The sequence below is a fragment of the Numida meleagris genome, chromosome 7 (genome assembly GCF_002078875.1).
Source record: "Numida meleagris isolate 19003 breed g44 Domestic line chromosome 7, NumMel1.0, whole genome shotgun sequence".
NCBI classification, from domain to species: domain Eukaryota; kingdom Metazoa; phylum Chordata; class Aves; order Galliformes; family Numididae; genus Numida; species Numida meleagris.
Genome location: NC_034415.1, coordinates 29,075,560 through 29,090,445, shown reverse-complemented (window position 1 = coordinate 29,090,445; position 14,886 = coordinate 29,075,560).

Here is a 14,886-nt window from a genome sequence, read left to right as displayed (position 1 = left end):
CAGGCTGAGAGCTGGAGCTGTGCGGCCTGGAGAAGAGAAGGCTCTGTGGAGACCTGAGAGCAGCCTGTCAGCATCTCAAGGGGCTGTAAGAAGGAATGGGACAGACTTCTGAGCAACATCTGTGGTGATGGGACATAGGGAAGTTGTTTCAAAGTAGAAGAGGAGAGATTTAGGTTGAATATAAGGAATAAATTGTTTGCAATAAGAGTGGTGAGGCAGTGGCACAGGGTGCCCAGAGAGGTGGTGGTGCCCCATCCCTGCAGACATCCAAGGTCAGGGGATGGAGTCCGAGCACCTGGTGGAACTGTGGGCGTCCCTGTTCACTGAGAGGGAGTGGGACCAGACGGTCTTCAAAGGGTCCTTTCAACTCCAACAATTCTATCACTCCATAATCCTAAGCCTGACAGAGGGGAAAACTTTATAGGGTCACAAAACAGCTCAGCTGCAGAACCTCCCCCACAGCAGGGCTCAAGTCTTCAGCACGTCCAGAGGAGCAGGAAGGAAAAAAAAGCATAAAGCTTCCAAATATTTAAAACTTGCACACGACGTCTTTCAATTCAAAACATTTTTCTAATCATCAAATGAAGGATTCCATCAAAAAGAAAAGTTTCCTCTCTGCCTGCCGCTTTCCACGGAAAGGGAAGAATATTGCCCCAAATCCCTGACTGCCTTCAGGTATGTCTTTCAGCAGCAATAATTTTTCCTCCACAACTGAGGATAGGTCTGGAGGTGACCAATGGACACGGGACAAGAGAGCAAGGCACAGCATCTCACCCCAGCATCCAGAGGGTGATCCAAATGGGAGATACTCCATTAGCACACAGCCCTCCACACCCACAAGCTCCCTGCCAGGATGTGCAAGGAGAGGAGCACCAGGAGCCAGCCCTGCTCGGCGCACATGGGGAAGGAGAGCTATGGCCACAGCACCTGGGCAGCCACCATCCAGCCTTGTCACATGTCACACACTGACAAAGACAGAGTCATCTTGTCACTTCAGATTAACGAAGTCATCAGATCCTGTTAGAATACCATCAAGAATGTCTCATTTTAATTAGAGGTGGGATTGCTGCTGTTAAACTAAACAAGATTACTCCTTCCTGGAGATGCTTTACTGAAAGGAAGCCCTGGCTGCAGCACCCAGGGCACATCCCTGCTACTCCAGCACTGAGCTCTCAGCGTTTCTGTAAATGCGCAACACTGACAGTTTGTTACTTGGCACATTTTATACAAGAATAAGGAGGAAATACACAAAACATGGTGGAGAACATTGCACCTCCATGCAGGTGCACTGTACCAATAAGCCTGGTGCCAATGTCAGGTTTTATTAAAAAGCTTCTGGGAGAAAGGCCTTGCTTACAGCTGCTTGTTCCCTTGCAGGTGTGGGGTGAGGGACAAGAATACCCTCAGGCACCAGGCTGCGCCTCAGACCTTGTTTTTCCGTGCCTAGCTGAGCAGCATTCTATCAGAGGATGCTGTTGAGAGCTTTTACAGGTAATGCACTGCAAAGTGAGAGCAGAGAAAAATAACATTTCTCTAGAGGGAAATGCACTGCAGTCCCCACAGGGAGTGGCGGCTGCTGCTGCTGTCACCCTCAGGTTCCTTGGTGTCAACAGTGAAGGTTTTCAGTTTGCGGTAGCGAAAGAAGCCTCCATCATTTATCACAAGGGAAAAGAAAAAAAGAATCAGATACGATGAGTGCCCCAAGTGCAGTGCTGCACCTGAAGGCAACGCATGGCAGCAGTTCACTGTATTATTTTAAGCAAGACCAAAACCTGCTCAATGCCACTCAGCAAAGCTCATGCTCCTGGGCTCTGCTTCCCGAAGCCTGCACAGCCAGCCTGAAAAATCCTCCTGGGAAGAAGCTTCCTAATTCACCTCTGTGACAGCCAAAGTGCTGGGTAAGAAATGCAATACACAAGGAAGAAGTTACGTTGCAATTTGCCCCAGGGCTCAGCCTAGGCAGGGCAGAGCACAGCACACCACATCTCTGCTTTTCCCCCAGCACCGTTCCCAGCATGCACAGGGACTGGCTCGCAGGACTCAGCCTGTACCCAGCACAGCACCAGCAGTGCTGGGGCTCGCTCCTTCCCCACAGCTTCAGTCACTGGTTTACCACATCCATTTCCACCTCACTGTTGTGTGGAGCCAGGAGTTGGACTCAATGATCCTTATGAATCTCTTCCAACTTGGGATATTCTATGATTCTAATGCAAGAGGGGAAGACGCACACATTGCTTTTACGTTACCAACTCTCCAGATTCTGGACTGCTATGGAGGAAAAAATTTTGAGTGGTCCTGCTAAAGCAGTACTCGTTAACTGATAGTGCTCTCCTCCGATGCACTGAGGAAGTAAGGTGATTTCTTTCTGATTCAGTGAAATAATTTAGTTTCACACCTCCACAAAAGGCTGAACCAAAACCCAGCCGCTCACCAGCCCTGCACTCATCCTCTGACCCTGCTGCAAACCCAGCAAACCCGCTACAAACCCCTGAGCCTCTACTGCCTACTAAGGTCCCAAGGCACATTGTGTTGTCACTCTGTCACCACAGGGGTCTCACTGCCTACATGCCCTGACCACAGCTGTCCAGAGCCAAAACATTCTGACCCAGCAGGAAGAGGAACCCAGGGGCAGCAGGGACGGAGCACGCAGCCTAACACTGCTGTGTGGCCAATTCTTCTGGTGGGATTGCTCAGAAAATTTAAGCATGCATTGTCTTTAGAGTTAAAAAATATCAACTGTAAAGACTCATTAAAAATGTAACACTCTCTTTTTGGTATGTTTTACTTGCTTTCTTCCCGGGGTCTCTCAACCTTCTAATGGGTCATCTTCACCGGGGCACACACACATTTCATTTTAGAAGGACTCTCTCCAAAATTGTACCAAGCTGTTTTCGTCCGCTCTCTCTCTTGCCCGTAATGCAGGACTATTTCTGGCCACGAGCACTGTGAGACAGCCAAGAGCATTAATCTAAATCACCACCAGACCTTCCAACTGCAAGCCATCATAAATATTTTGTTTATTTATACAGAATTATTCATTCATTTGATTTTGCAATTCAAAGCCCAGCAAACCTCTCCCCTTCTCTTCTGCACCCAGATGATTTTGGCAGGGGGAAGCACCAAGGCTGGGAGGGCAACAGGCCAGTACACTTCTGCAATAGGCACAAGCACTTAGCTGCAGCTAAAATACTCAAGTTAGGGCACCAAAGAAAAAAAAAAACATCAAGCACAATCCTTCCCTCCCGCCCCCCCCACAAAATCTCTAGGGAAGCAGAGCTTTTCCCTGTGCCAAGGCTCCTCCTGCAAGTTCAAGCCAGTATTTCCCCCTGGTAACTAGAGATAGGATGAGAGATGAAGGCCTCCCATTGTGCCAGGAGAGAGTCAAGTAGGGTACTGGGAGAAATCTCTTCTCCAAAGAACAGTCAGCACAGGTTGCCCAGGGGGTGGGGGGGGTCACCATCCCGGGGGTGCTCCAGAGCCACAGGGATGTGGCACTGAGGGACATGGGCAGTGGGCATGGGGATCTGCAAAGCCAACACCATGATGGTCCTCTCCTGCTTTCACAAGAAACTGCCACTGACATTGACTTCTAGCATGGAGCTGGCTGGTGAATGTAAGTGCAAATAAGACACCTTCATTTTTCACAGCCAGGTTAAAATGCAGGAAACAGGATGCTAGAAGAAATATGCTTTGCCTTGCACAGCAGGCAGATTGGATGTGGAAATCACTGGCTGAATGATTACAGGACCCTGAGGTGTCACCTCTACTGTCACTTCCTTGCTGCTGCCGCCTTATTGGGTGCTGGTGTGAATTTCATGGACAGGAGCTGGATCTGTAGGCTTGCCCCAACTCCCATGAAATTCCAGCTGGGTCCCTTTGGAGAGCAGCAGCAGGCACCCACATGCTGGATTGGGACTTGAACCTATACAAACCACACCAGCAGCCTGGCACTAATTACCATGCTCCATGCTTAAATCATCAGCTTTTCTCATTTGGCTTTCAGTGCAAAATCATTGTTATTTTAATAGGAACAGAAAGCACTCTGCACATTTCTGCATAAATCCCAGCCTGAAAGCAGCACCGAGGCAGGGGGCAGCACAGCCCCACCAGCACCAGGGGCACCCAGAGGCCCTCTGGGGTGGGATCTGTGAGGTTCAAGGCAAAAGCCGAGTTCCAAAAGCAGGAACCAGCACAGCTCTCCCCACCTGGACAGCCTGCCGGGGGGCCAGCTCCTCATCCCAGCAGCACCATTCCACAGCAGGCAATCAGTTTTCCTAATGAAAACAGCTCCTCATTTTCTCCAAAAGGTTAGAAATACTAGAACACAAATTTTGGGTGTTTCATGAATAAACCGCACTTTTTCCCTCTGGTTCCTCTGTCTGTCTCCATAGTTACCAAGACCGGCTGGGCTGCCTCTGCCAGCTAATTGATTTCCAGGAGGAACTGATTAACAAAGCCAAGCAGTCGCCTTGTTTTGCAGGGCAGCTCCCTGCAGCAGCCTGTGCCTTTTGGTTTGGTTGGCATGCTTGGGATGGGTTGGTGGTTGGATTCAATGCTCCTAGAGCTCTTTTCCAACCTTAACATTCTATGGTGCTACAATTCTCCCCAGAGTTGGGTACGCAGCACGGCAGCTGCGGTGCAGCACAAATCCAGCTGGGAGTGTCAAAATAGATGCGCACCCTTAACTAGGGATGGCTACTTCATTTTACCAGAGAATTATGTACTGTAGAAAAAACCTGGAGTGGTGCCAGGTGCTTTCCATTAAGCTGGCACACTCGCCTCTTTGAGGCTGAATTGCATTCCTGGAAAGCAGACACCTGGGTGGCACAGCAGCCAGCAGGGAGGAAGCAGCTCACTCAAGTTGCTCGCCAGGAACTCAGGAACAGGTAGGGATGGACAGAGATATGCCCGTGTTTTTTTTTCCCTTAAGTGCAGGCTACTGGAAAATGCCTCTGCTGGGCACCAGCTTGGAGCCAGAGCTTGCACTGCAACACCGCTGCAATGGTGGAAAAACAATTTTCTACATTTAGTGGTTGTTGCAACATTTGTGTGTGCCAGCAGCAAAAGGAGCCCTTGGGGTAAGATCAGTAACAAGCAAGAGCTGCCTGCTATGCATAGGATGCAGCACAGCTCCTGCATGCATCTCTTGTTTGCTATGACTCCCTTCTTTGATTTGTTTTTCCTGCTGCACCCTCAGTGGTCAGGCTCCCTGGAGCTGCAGTCCCTGTGCCAAGCAGGATGGGGACACCAGCTATGGTCCAGCTCTCACTTGTGGCCAGGACCCTGGGAAGCAGCACTCCAAGGCATGCTTTGACTTCATGGGTGAGAAGAGGGCATAGCGAAAACCCTTTCACATAAAGCAAATACGAAGCAATCTTAAGTCCAGCAAAGTACCAGCCCATAGCACTTTCAAGGATGTATTTCCACAACTCCATGCAGGGATTTTTTGCACAAGCACAGAGCAAACCCCAACCCATGCAATGCCAGGGCTGTGCTGGCCCCTAGCCCACTGCAAGCACAGTATCACACCCACATTTTGCTGACCATGGAAGAGGCCAACCCCAGGGCTCATCCATCTCCCAGGGATGTTAGGAGTAGTCAACAAGGAGCTGAAAGCACTCTGCAGGCAGAAAGCAACTCACGAGCACACATCCATGCAGCTGCTATACAAACACTATTCTATTTTACTCAGCGAAGCGATTCCTTTCTCAGCTTAAAGCAGGAGTGCCATAGTGAACAGCATGCATGGAGGTGAGCAGTACTACTGGAAGCACTGGGCGTGCATGCACATCTGAGTGTGCAGGTGACTATTGTCCACATGTTGGTGACTATTAATAAAATAGCATTTGTTAAGGCAAGGGAAAATACAGTTACCTTTGGTTTCCTTCCCAGATCGCTTTAGTGTTACTGAGTAACGTGATTCAGATCAATCAGAATAAAAGATGAAGGAACTCTGTCTTGTTGCAGTGTGCGCAGCTGAGAAGTGAGCAGCTAGCTTGAAGAAACAGAGACGCAGCATTATTTATGACACATCCTCAGTGCTATTTCAGTGATTAAATAATTAGGAAGAGATTAAAAATCACTCTAAATGAGCTGAATTCTTAAACACTCCCTTCTCCCCTACCTAAGGGTAGCATGGCGACAGCCTTAAAAAGAGAAGAACATATCCATCGTGCCTGGCCTCATCCACAAGAGCAAGGGGGGTTATTCCCTCTCTCTGCTCTTTTGCTTGTTATTTCCACATTATATTTCATCTAGGAGCAATAGCTGCCAAGTGACTTGCTTGCATGGAGATCTATCAAATTGCCGCTGTCCATTGAGTCGAACAGGTAAAATATCCCTGCGGGGGTGCCTTGACACAGCCCGTGCTATTTGCTAACGAATTTCCTCCTACTTAGAAGAGACTTAGTGAACAAATTGCTTTAAATGGCTGCAATAGGGTAGCAGGGAATTTGTGGGGGATGAGAATGGGGAAGCAGCTGTGAAAATAGAAATGTCAGATGTGCCGGAGCTAAAGGAAGGTAAAAGCACTGGCTCATAAATGAGACCATTGTGCTGCCGTAAGGCACACTGCAGCGCATTAGTGCACCTTGGTCAGAACAGATGCTGCTTTGAGTTTGGGAAACAGTGTTGAGCTTTTCTAAGTGTTTATACTAGAGGTCGATCTCACTACAGGACAAATCTGGACGTGCTAGAGAAATTCCAGAGCATATCTGAGCGATGGCACAGCCCTGCAGAGGTGCCTGTGCTCGGTCTGGAGACAGCAGCATAAATAGAATCACAGAATCACTGAGGTTGAAAAAGACCTCTAAGCTCTCCAAGCCAAATCCCTCCACCCCCCCATGCCCACATCCCTCAGTGCCACATGCCCACAGTCCCGCAACACCTCCAAGGACAGTGACCCCATCGCTCCCTTGGCATCCTGTGCCAGTGCCACACTTCCAGAGAAGGCATTTCCCCCAGCACACGGCCTGCCCTTCCCCTGGCACAGCATTAGGCCCTCCCCTCTCATCCTATCGCTGTTCCCTGGGAGCTGAGGCCAACCCCCACCTTGCCCCAACCTTCTGTCAGGAGCTGTAGGTCTCCCTCCTCTGCTCCAGCATAAAATAGCAATACAACGCAAAACAGCCACAGGGTGACAAAGCCATTCTCTGCCTCCTTCTCCTGTCTAGCACCAAACAAGTTTATTAGTAAAACTCCATGGATATAGCAGAGAGGCACAATCCAGAGGCAAATCCATTTAAAAAAGTGAATAAAATAGTTAAAAACATCTGGTCTTATGAGCAAGCCCAGATTGGTAGCACAGAGCTGGGCCTTGTCAAAGTCAAGACAGCTGCTTTCATTGCACCCTCCTCTAAGTTTTTTTTTTGCATGTGCACATATTTTGCCACTTTGGGTCCCACTGTTTTGTGTTTTTACATGTTTCAGCTGACAAAGTGCTGGGAGCTGCTCTGGCACTGGGACCAGCATCCTTCTGTGCAAAATGGCCTTAAAAATGAGTGCCTTTTGTCCCTCTCTTTTAAACACACACTGTACACCAGTTTTCGAGGTTTGTAAAGGCAGCAGCAATTTTCTGCTAAGTGGCTAATTCCGTGCCAATTGTAATGATTCATCCAACAGGCGAGTGGCTGCGGCTGGCAGAGGAGCCGCTCTCCACAGTGAACCTGGAATTTTAAAAAGCAAACTTCCCATTTCTTGAACACCACTCTCTGGTACTTCAACATTCCATTAAGTTTTTTTTTTAAAAAACAGAGTTTTAAATACCAGCTACCCAAAAACCCAGAACATCTCAGTGATGGACGGAACAGCAGTTTTCCGGTGGAAACAGCTGATTTCCAACACCCATCAGTGAGATGGGGCTGCTGGAGGGGTTTGGGGCTTCCAGAGTGTCTGTTGTTGGCAGATTATTAATGAAGAAATGCTGGACTGCAACCAAGCACTCCCCAGAGCATCACTGTACAGCGTGCTCCATCTCCTGAACCACATCATTGCTCACACACCCTGTGGTACCTACCCACAGTTCCAATAGTTTTCCCTGAGTAAGACCCTTTGGACCTCATCCAAACATCAATTTTTGCCATATCTGCTCAAATTTAGATCAGAAAAGGGAATATGGGAAGGAATTTTCAGCTAACTGTAGTTGTTAATGCTCATATGTTTCTCACACAAGCATGTAAGGGAAGTAGTTAACGTACCGAAAGCTTTATGGTATTCACTAAGTCCACTGAACTGCAGGACACGTGGGCCAATGTGTGCGGTGCTGCCTCAATTTTAGGATGAAGCTTCCCTCCATCTCCCACCTCTGGCAGCCCACTGCACTCTCTCTGCCTCAAGCACATGGAAGCTGAAGGATGCTTTTCTGGTCACATTTGGAGTAAAGGTGAAAACAGTGCTTTGAGCAGAATATATCCCTCTTCCTGAGGGTTTTCAGACACAACATGCACATCGTTTGCTGCAAAGTGACTTCAGCATATACCCTTCACCCCCAGAAAACCAGACAGCCCACTTTGCTATACCATTTCCAGCTATGACTTGTAGCAGCTCTACCCACAGCACCGGCAACACTTCACCTCTTGCCCACACCCCAGGGACATTAAGCACTAGTCTGCATCAGGGCATGGTATCCCTGCATTTCTGCTTTGATCTCCTCAGAAAAGGTGATGCTACAGCTGATCTCTTCTTGCTAAATTTAAGACAGATTCCCATGCTCTCCCTGGTAAGAAGCCCAGCGCCTCCATCCCTCACACAGCAGCATGCAATGGGAAGCCCCCTTCCTACAGAGGCGTGCACCGTTCAGCTGCTCTCTTCACCACAAGAGCAAAAAAAGCACACTGACAGAAAAGCTGGACTTACAGAAAGATCTTTCAAAGTGAAAATGCAATTAAAGCTACGACAGAGTTGGGCATCAGAGGGAGGAGCAGTGGAGATGGAGAGCATGGAGCAGGATGCTGTGGGAATGGGGTGCGTGGTGGGATGGCCAAAGGGGATTTTAGGCAGAAGTGCTTCCAGGCGAGAGATGTGCAAAGATGTCTTCTAGAAGAAACTGAAACTCACTACTTTCCATGCAAAGCGATGAGTCCGAGGAAGCCTAATCCTTATTTCACAGAAGATAAATACTGCTATCACAGAACTGTGATTTATTATGCATACTTCAGGTCCCGAGCATCCCTACACATGAGCAAATCTAATGCCTAGAACAGCATCGTTACTACAAGGTAAACCTATATTTGTGATGTGATAGCATCTGCTCAGCAATAGCTTTAAATTAAAAGGTTGGCATGGCAACAGATGCTCCCACGCTGCTGTGTCTGCCTCATGCTGCCATTTTGCTCAGGATCCCTGGTGGGTTTAGGATTAACCGCCCACAGTATTTCACTTTGACTAACAAAGCCGGTTTGGGCTGAAGCACCAAGCAAACAGCTTCACATCACGTGGACCTTCTTGTCACCTAGCTTCTCTGCACTTCAAACCCTGTCCTTCTGAATCCACCCTATTTTGGGTATGCCAGGCTCCTCTTCAAAGTGCTGCCAAGCACCAGTCCCAGCACATGGCCCTAGAGCCCTCACCTTGGAGGTTAGATATTAGGAAATATTTATTCAGCGATAATAAGAGCGATCAGACACTGGCACAGGCTGCCCAGGGGGTGCGGTGTTGGTCACCATCCCTGGAGGCCGTTCCAGAGCCGTGGGGATGTGTCACTGAGGGACGTGGGCAGTGGGCACAGGGATCTTAGAGGGCTTTTCCAACCTTAATGATACTACAATTGTCACAGCACACAGTGCTGTCCACACATCAGCGCAGGAGCAAGCGGCACCACACTGTCACCCATCTGCAAGCAGCTCTTCAGGACTTCTACAGCATTTTCTCCATCTCAAGAGTATGCATGCTATGACATATTTCTCAACGTAATTGCTCCAACTCCAGCAATGTACCAACTGAGCAAGGTAAGCCAGCTCAAGTTATCCTGCATGCAGCCTCTGCCCAACTCATTGCAAATTTCCAAAGCAGACGCTCTAATATTTTTTTTTCCCAAACACAAAAAGAAAATTCTGCCTGAGGATACAGGTTGTATTTCCTGGTTTCTCAGGGATGCTTTGTATGAATAGCAACACTTCCCACAGCTCAAGATTTGGGGTTCCAATCCACTGCTTTTTCTTGAGAAAGCACGGGACACTTCCAGTCATTTCTGGGTATGACATACATACGGGGCTCATCTGATTCCTGAGGACAATCAGTCAACTTGTAAGCACAGATGGAGCAAGCAGCCCTTAATAATTGCAGTCTACGCAGTCCTTCCATAAATCAAAGGGCTTTTTCCCAGCACAATACTGGTTACCAGCGTAAGTGAGCCCTGGAGGGAGACACACAGCCCAGGCCACAAAAGGAGGCATGAAGAGGTTTAAAGATGAGATCACTTCATGGTCTGACCTGTTCCTGAGACGTTTCCCAGCACAGTAGATCTGTTGACAGCCCTCCCAACACCAGCACTTGCATCCTAGCCCAGCAATGTCATACAGATGCTGCACTGCTGGACTTGGACTCATTATCAAGAAGTCTTCAACAGTGAAATTTGGTATCAGCTGTGAACCACTGGCTGCAATGCTGGAAATTATAGAGGAGCTGAGGCAGAAACAAAACTTCAGTAAGATGCCTCCAAATGCATCAGCAAAGCCAGGAAACAGAAAATCAACAATTACATGGTTAATTAGGAAAATAAAATCCTCATTTAAAAAAAAATAGTGCTGTCTTGTCAGGAGCAGAATTAGGGAAGAGATGTGCTCTACAGAAAAAGACTGAATCACAGAGACTACTTACAGAAAGACAACATCCAAGTTCATTTTCCAGACATAACACTGCCCAGGGCCCAAGCTATCTTCAAAGCACCACATAAGCACCAGTTCAGCTTCACACTTCATTCTTAGATTTAGCTTGTTTTAAAACCCTGCGTGCAGCACAGCTCATCCCAGGGCTCAGTCCCATCAGGTTCTCTATCTCCCTGCAATTACTGCTGTATACGTGTTTCACTCTCACCCAACCTGAGCTGGCATGCCCCAGCTGTGCCAGGGGCTGTGGGCTCAATTCTTGCCTTCTACCAATGAGCCAAGCAGGTCACAAAGGCTCAATCTAGATCTGCAGTTGAAAGCCCCAGATTCTTCCATTTAAAAGAAAGAAATCAGAACCATTAGATCATTAAGGTTGGAAAACCTCTAGAATCCCCCCAAGCCCAACTTCAGCCCACCCCTACCCCCGTGCCCACGTCCCTCAGTGCCACATCCCCACAGCTCTGGAACACCCCCAGGGACGCTGACCCCCATACCCCCCGGGCAGCCTGTGCAGTGCTGACCGCTCTTTGGAGAAGAGATTTCTCCTAATACCCGATCTGAAAACAAGTCCTTTTTGCATGCAGCTGAGCATCCTAAGAAGAGCTCTTCAGCCTATGCACTGCTGGTTCTACACATCTGGGTGACACAGACCAGTACATCTCCAGACAGCAAGAGCCACCCTGAACAAATCCACAGCTCTTGCACCTGTAGCAGCTTTCAGGACCAGCAGGTGCCAACAAGCTCTCCAGTGAGGAATTTCCACATCGTTGTAGATGCCTTTATGGTAAGTCATAGGTTAAAGGCAAGCATTTGTCATGGCTTAAGTTCTTCTGAACATTCTTTGGCTGAAAACATTGCAGTCGCTGGGGTTGCTCTGTGCACACAGATCCCAGTGGCCAGAGGTGAGCTTGGCTGGAGCTCAGCAGCTCACTGCCAGAAACAGATGTACTGCTCCCCTAACTCAATCCATGGTCACGCTCCTACACTGATCTGCATTAAACTTCATTAGCTATAAAATCCAGCTTTCACAGTCTAAACTTCAAGTTTAAACTTAGTAGGTTTTTGGGGGGGATTGTTTGTTTCTAAAACCACAGAACGATCTGAGTTGGAAGGGTTCCTTCCAATCCGACCATGCTGTGATTCCATGAAAAGCCTCAAAGGCATCAAGCAGTTCTGCTGTGAATCTTGCGCGCGCCTGAAGTATTTTTCCCTTAATTAGATTTTTCTACTGTTCAGAAGACACCGGGGGACCATTACGATCTCTGCTACAATGCAGGAAAACAAAGCTTGCAGCTCCACACTTACATCTGAATAATTTAAATGGAATGGTTTACAAAGCCCCAATTTACTAAACACAGCCCATGCAGTCCATGATGACAGGTTGGAGGTAGAGCCAAAAGGACTATTGGTATTCTCAAGTCAAACCAATTTCAGGTGCTACAGAGCCCTCTGGAAACACCATTGCGTGCGAGCACCCAAGCAATGGCTTCATGGCACTGCTGTTCTGAGGTACTGTGAGAAACCACAGAAACCCAGCTGCAAGCTCCAGCAAAAGGGCCACAACCTGCAGCAAAAGCACACAGAGGTGAAGTTCTCAAAGTGACTGCTATTCAAACCTTATTTATTCTACTTCTTCTCATAGGCCTTGCTGCATTGCTAAGCAACCTGGCTCACAGCACAGCCTCGGCTCCCAGCACTGCATGCTCACCTGCTGCACCCCAGCACCTCAGGGTCCCCCATTTCCTCCTCATTGAAGCATTTTGTGGAGCCTGCTCAGCCCAAGAAGGATTAACATGTACAGAACGTGTCCCCACAGGTACAAAGCAAAATGTGAAGCAGCACACAGTGCTGCAGAACAGCCCAGGGCCCCTTGCACCCCAAGAAGGGCACAGAGCAGTCACCTCCATGCCAGCCATCATCCCCTGGGCTGTGCTTCTTTCAGGGAGCCAAGCACTCCCAAAGTGCTGTAACAGTGCTCAATCTGGGCACCCTTCATCCTGTCACTCTTTGCCATCTTTTATCTGGATCTGTTCTGAAATTGTTTTGATACCAAATCCAAACAGCCAATTTCAGGCCAGATGACCTCACAGCCTCCCCAAACCAAGCATTTTGCAAGTGCCTGGAGTGCCTTACAGCTGCAGCTTCAAAAACTATGCCTTTCTTTAGCAGCTTCTCACTCATTACACCCTAAATTCATCCATAGGAAAATGGATGAAACCCACTCTTTAGTAGCATGCACTTCTCACATAACATAAAAATGGGGCTTCAGTTGATTAATGCAGTACTCTGTATGGCAGCAGGTCTCTCCTGTGTGCAGAAACACATCCAAGACCACTCCAGCTCTTGCTATACTGCCTCCAGTCATGCTGAGAGTCCCACTACTTTCATTTATCTATATATAGATATATCATTTTACTGCATATTTTCTTCCAGTTGAATCTCACACTGAGGTTTGGATCTTCATGGAACTCTCACATCTCATCAAAAGTATTTTTCTCTCTGAAAAGCAGTTTTGCAGAAAGGCTCCACCTGACTCAGCAGGTCAGCCGCCCATGTGCACTCACAGCACTAGCTGCTAACATTAGGGACAGAAATAAGTTCTCACTGACTTTTATCCCCACAAACTCTGCAGCCTCTACACAGCCGAGGCTGAAATGAGGTCTGCAGTACCCCCACAGGTCACCACTCAGCGCTCACTCCTGAAATTCAGAGCTGCCACGGAGTTTATTAATGCCTGGAGCTGCTCCAGGGGCTCAGACTGCATCTTCAGACATGGCAGTCAGGAAAACACCACCCAAGCCTCACTCTGTGCTATCACAAAGCAATTTCTCAGTCCGGAATTGCACTTCAGAGCCACTCTCCTTATCAGCACTGCTAGTCCTCGGTGTTGCCCAACGCCGCCGCCAAGTGTAATTTCCCTCTTCTTTCCTCTTGGGCTCTCATTCATGCCAGGCATCAGTAAGTATAATATTGCTCCCACTTCCTCTCTTACATACTAATAAAAACTTCAACATCACTCTGGTAGCACTATCAGCTCCCTTTAGGAGTGACATGTTGGCACAGACAGGCTTCCCCACTCGGCCCTTCTGCACAGAGACCTCTGCAGTTATCACCCTGCCTCAGCCCGCAGATCACAAAACACTCTCAGGGCCAGGCTGCAGCTCAGCAGTTTCCTCCAGGATTCACAGCCTGTGCATCTGTAGCGCAGCAGTTTACCTTGAAGTCACAGGATCACAGAAGCACCATTTGAGTTGGAAGGGCCCTTTGAAGGCCATCTGGTCTCACTCCCTGCAATGAACAGGGGCACCCACAGCTCCACCAGGTGTTCAGACTCCAACCCCTGGCCTTGGGTGTCTGCAGGGACAGGGCACCACTGCCTCCCCGGGCACCCTGTGCCACTGCCTCACCGCCCTTAGTGTAAAGAACTTCTTCCTTATACCCAAACTAAATCTTCCCTCTTCTAGTTTGAAACAATTTCCTCATGTCCTGTCACATGGGATCACTTCTGTGGCCTTGGTACAGCTCTGGTAGCATCATCCTTAAGCTAAGCAACTATTTTGCTATGTATAGGTGAGAATAAGGCAAGGAGCAATCTATTTTGAGCCCCCACAATCATATCTATTCAAGCAACAGCTTTGCAAATCAAACCCCACTTCAAGTACAGGAAGAGTGAACTATAAAAGCCAAGGCTGATAGCTATACAATATTGCATCATGTTAGTGGAAAATCATAACTGATTTAATTCAAAAGTGGGCTACGCATATTACGACTTCATATTTTATTAATGAATCAATTTAAATTCAATGTCAATTAAATAAGTTTTGTTCAGAACCATCAGGAGAAGCTCAAAATAGTGTAGGACTTCCCTCTCCTTGGTGAAAACAGCAGGTACAGTTTCTCAACACAACTGGCAAGCACAGAGCACATGCCTGCTTGGGGATGCTTTCCTCTTGCGCTGCTTGATGGCTGTCACCAAGGCAGACCTCAGCCCTTGCTGCACACCAATGGCAAGCTGCGTGCACTGCCTCACGGGCTGGGAAATGACTCAGGATTCAGCACTCAC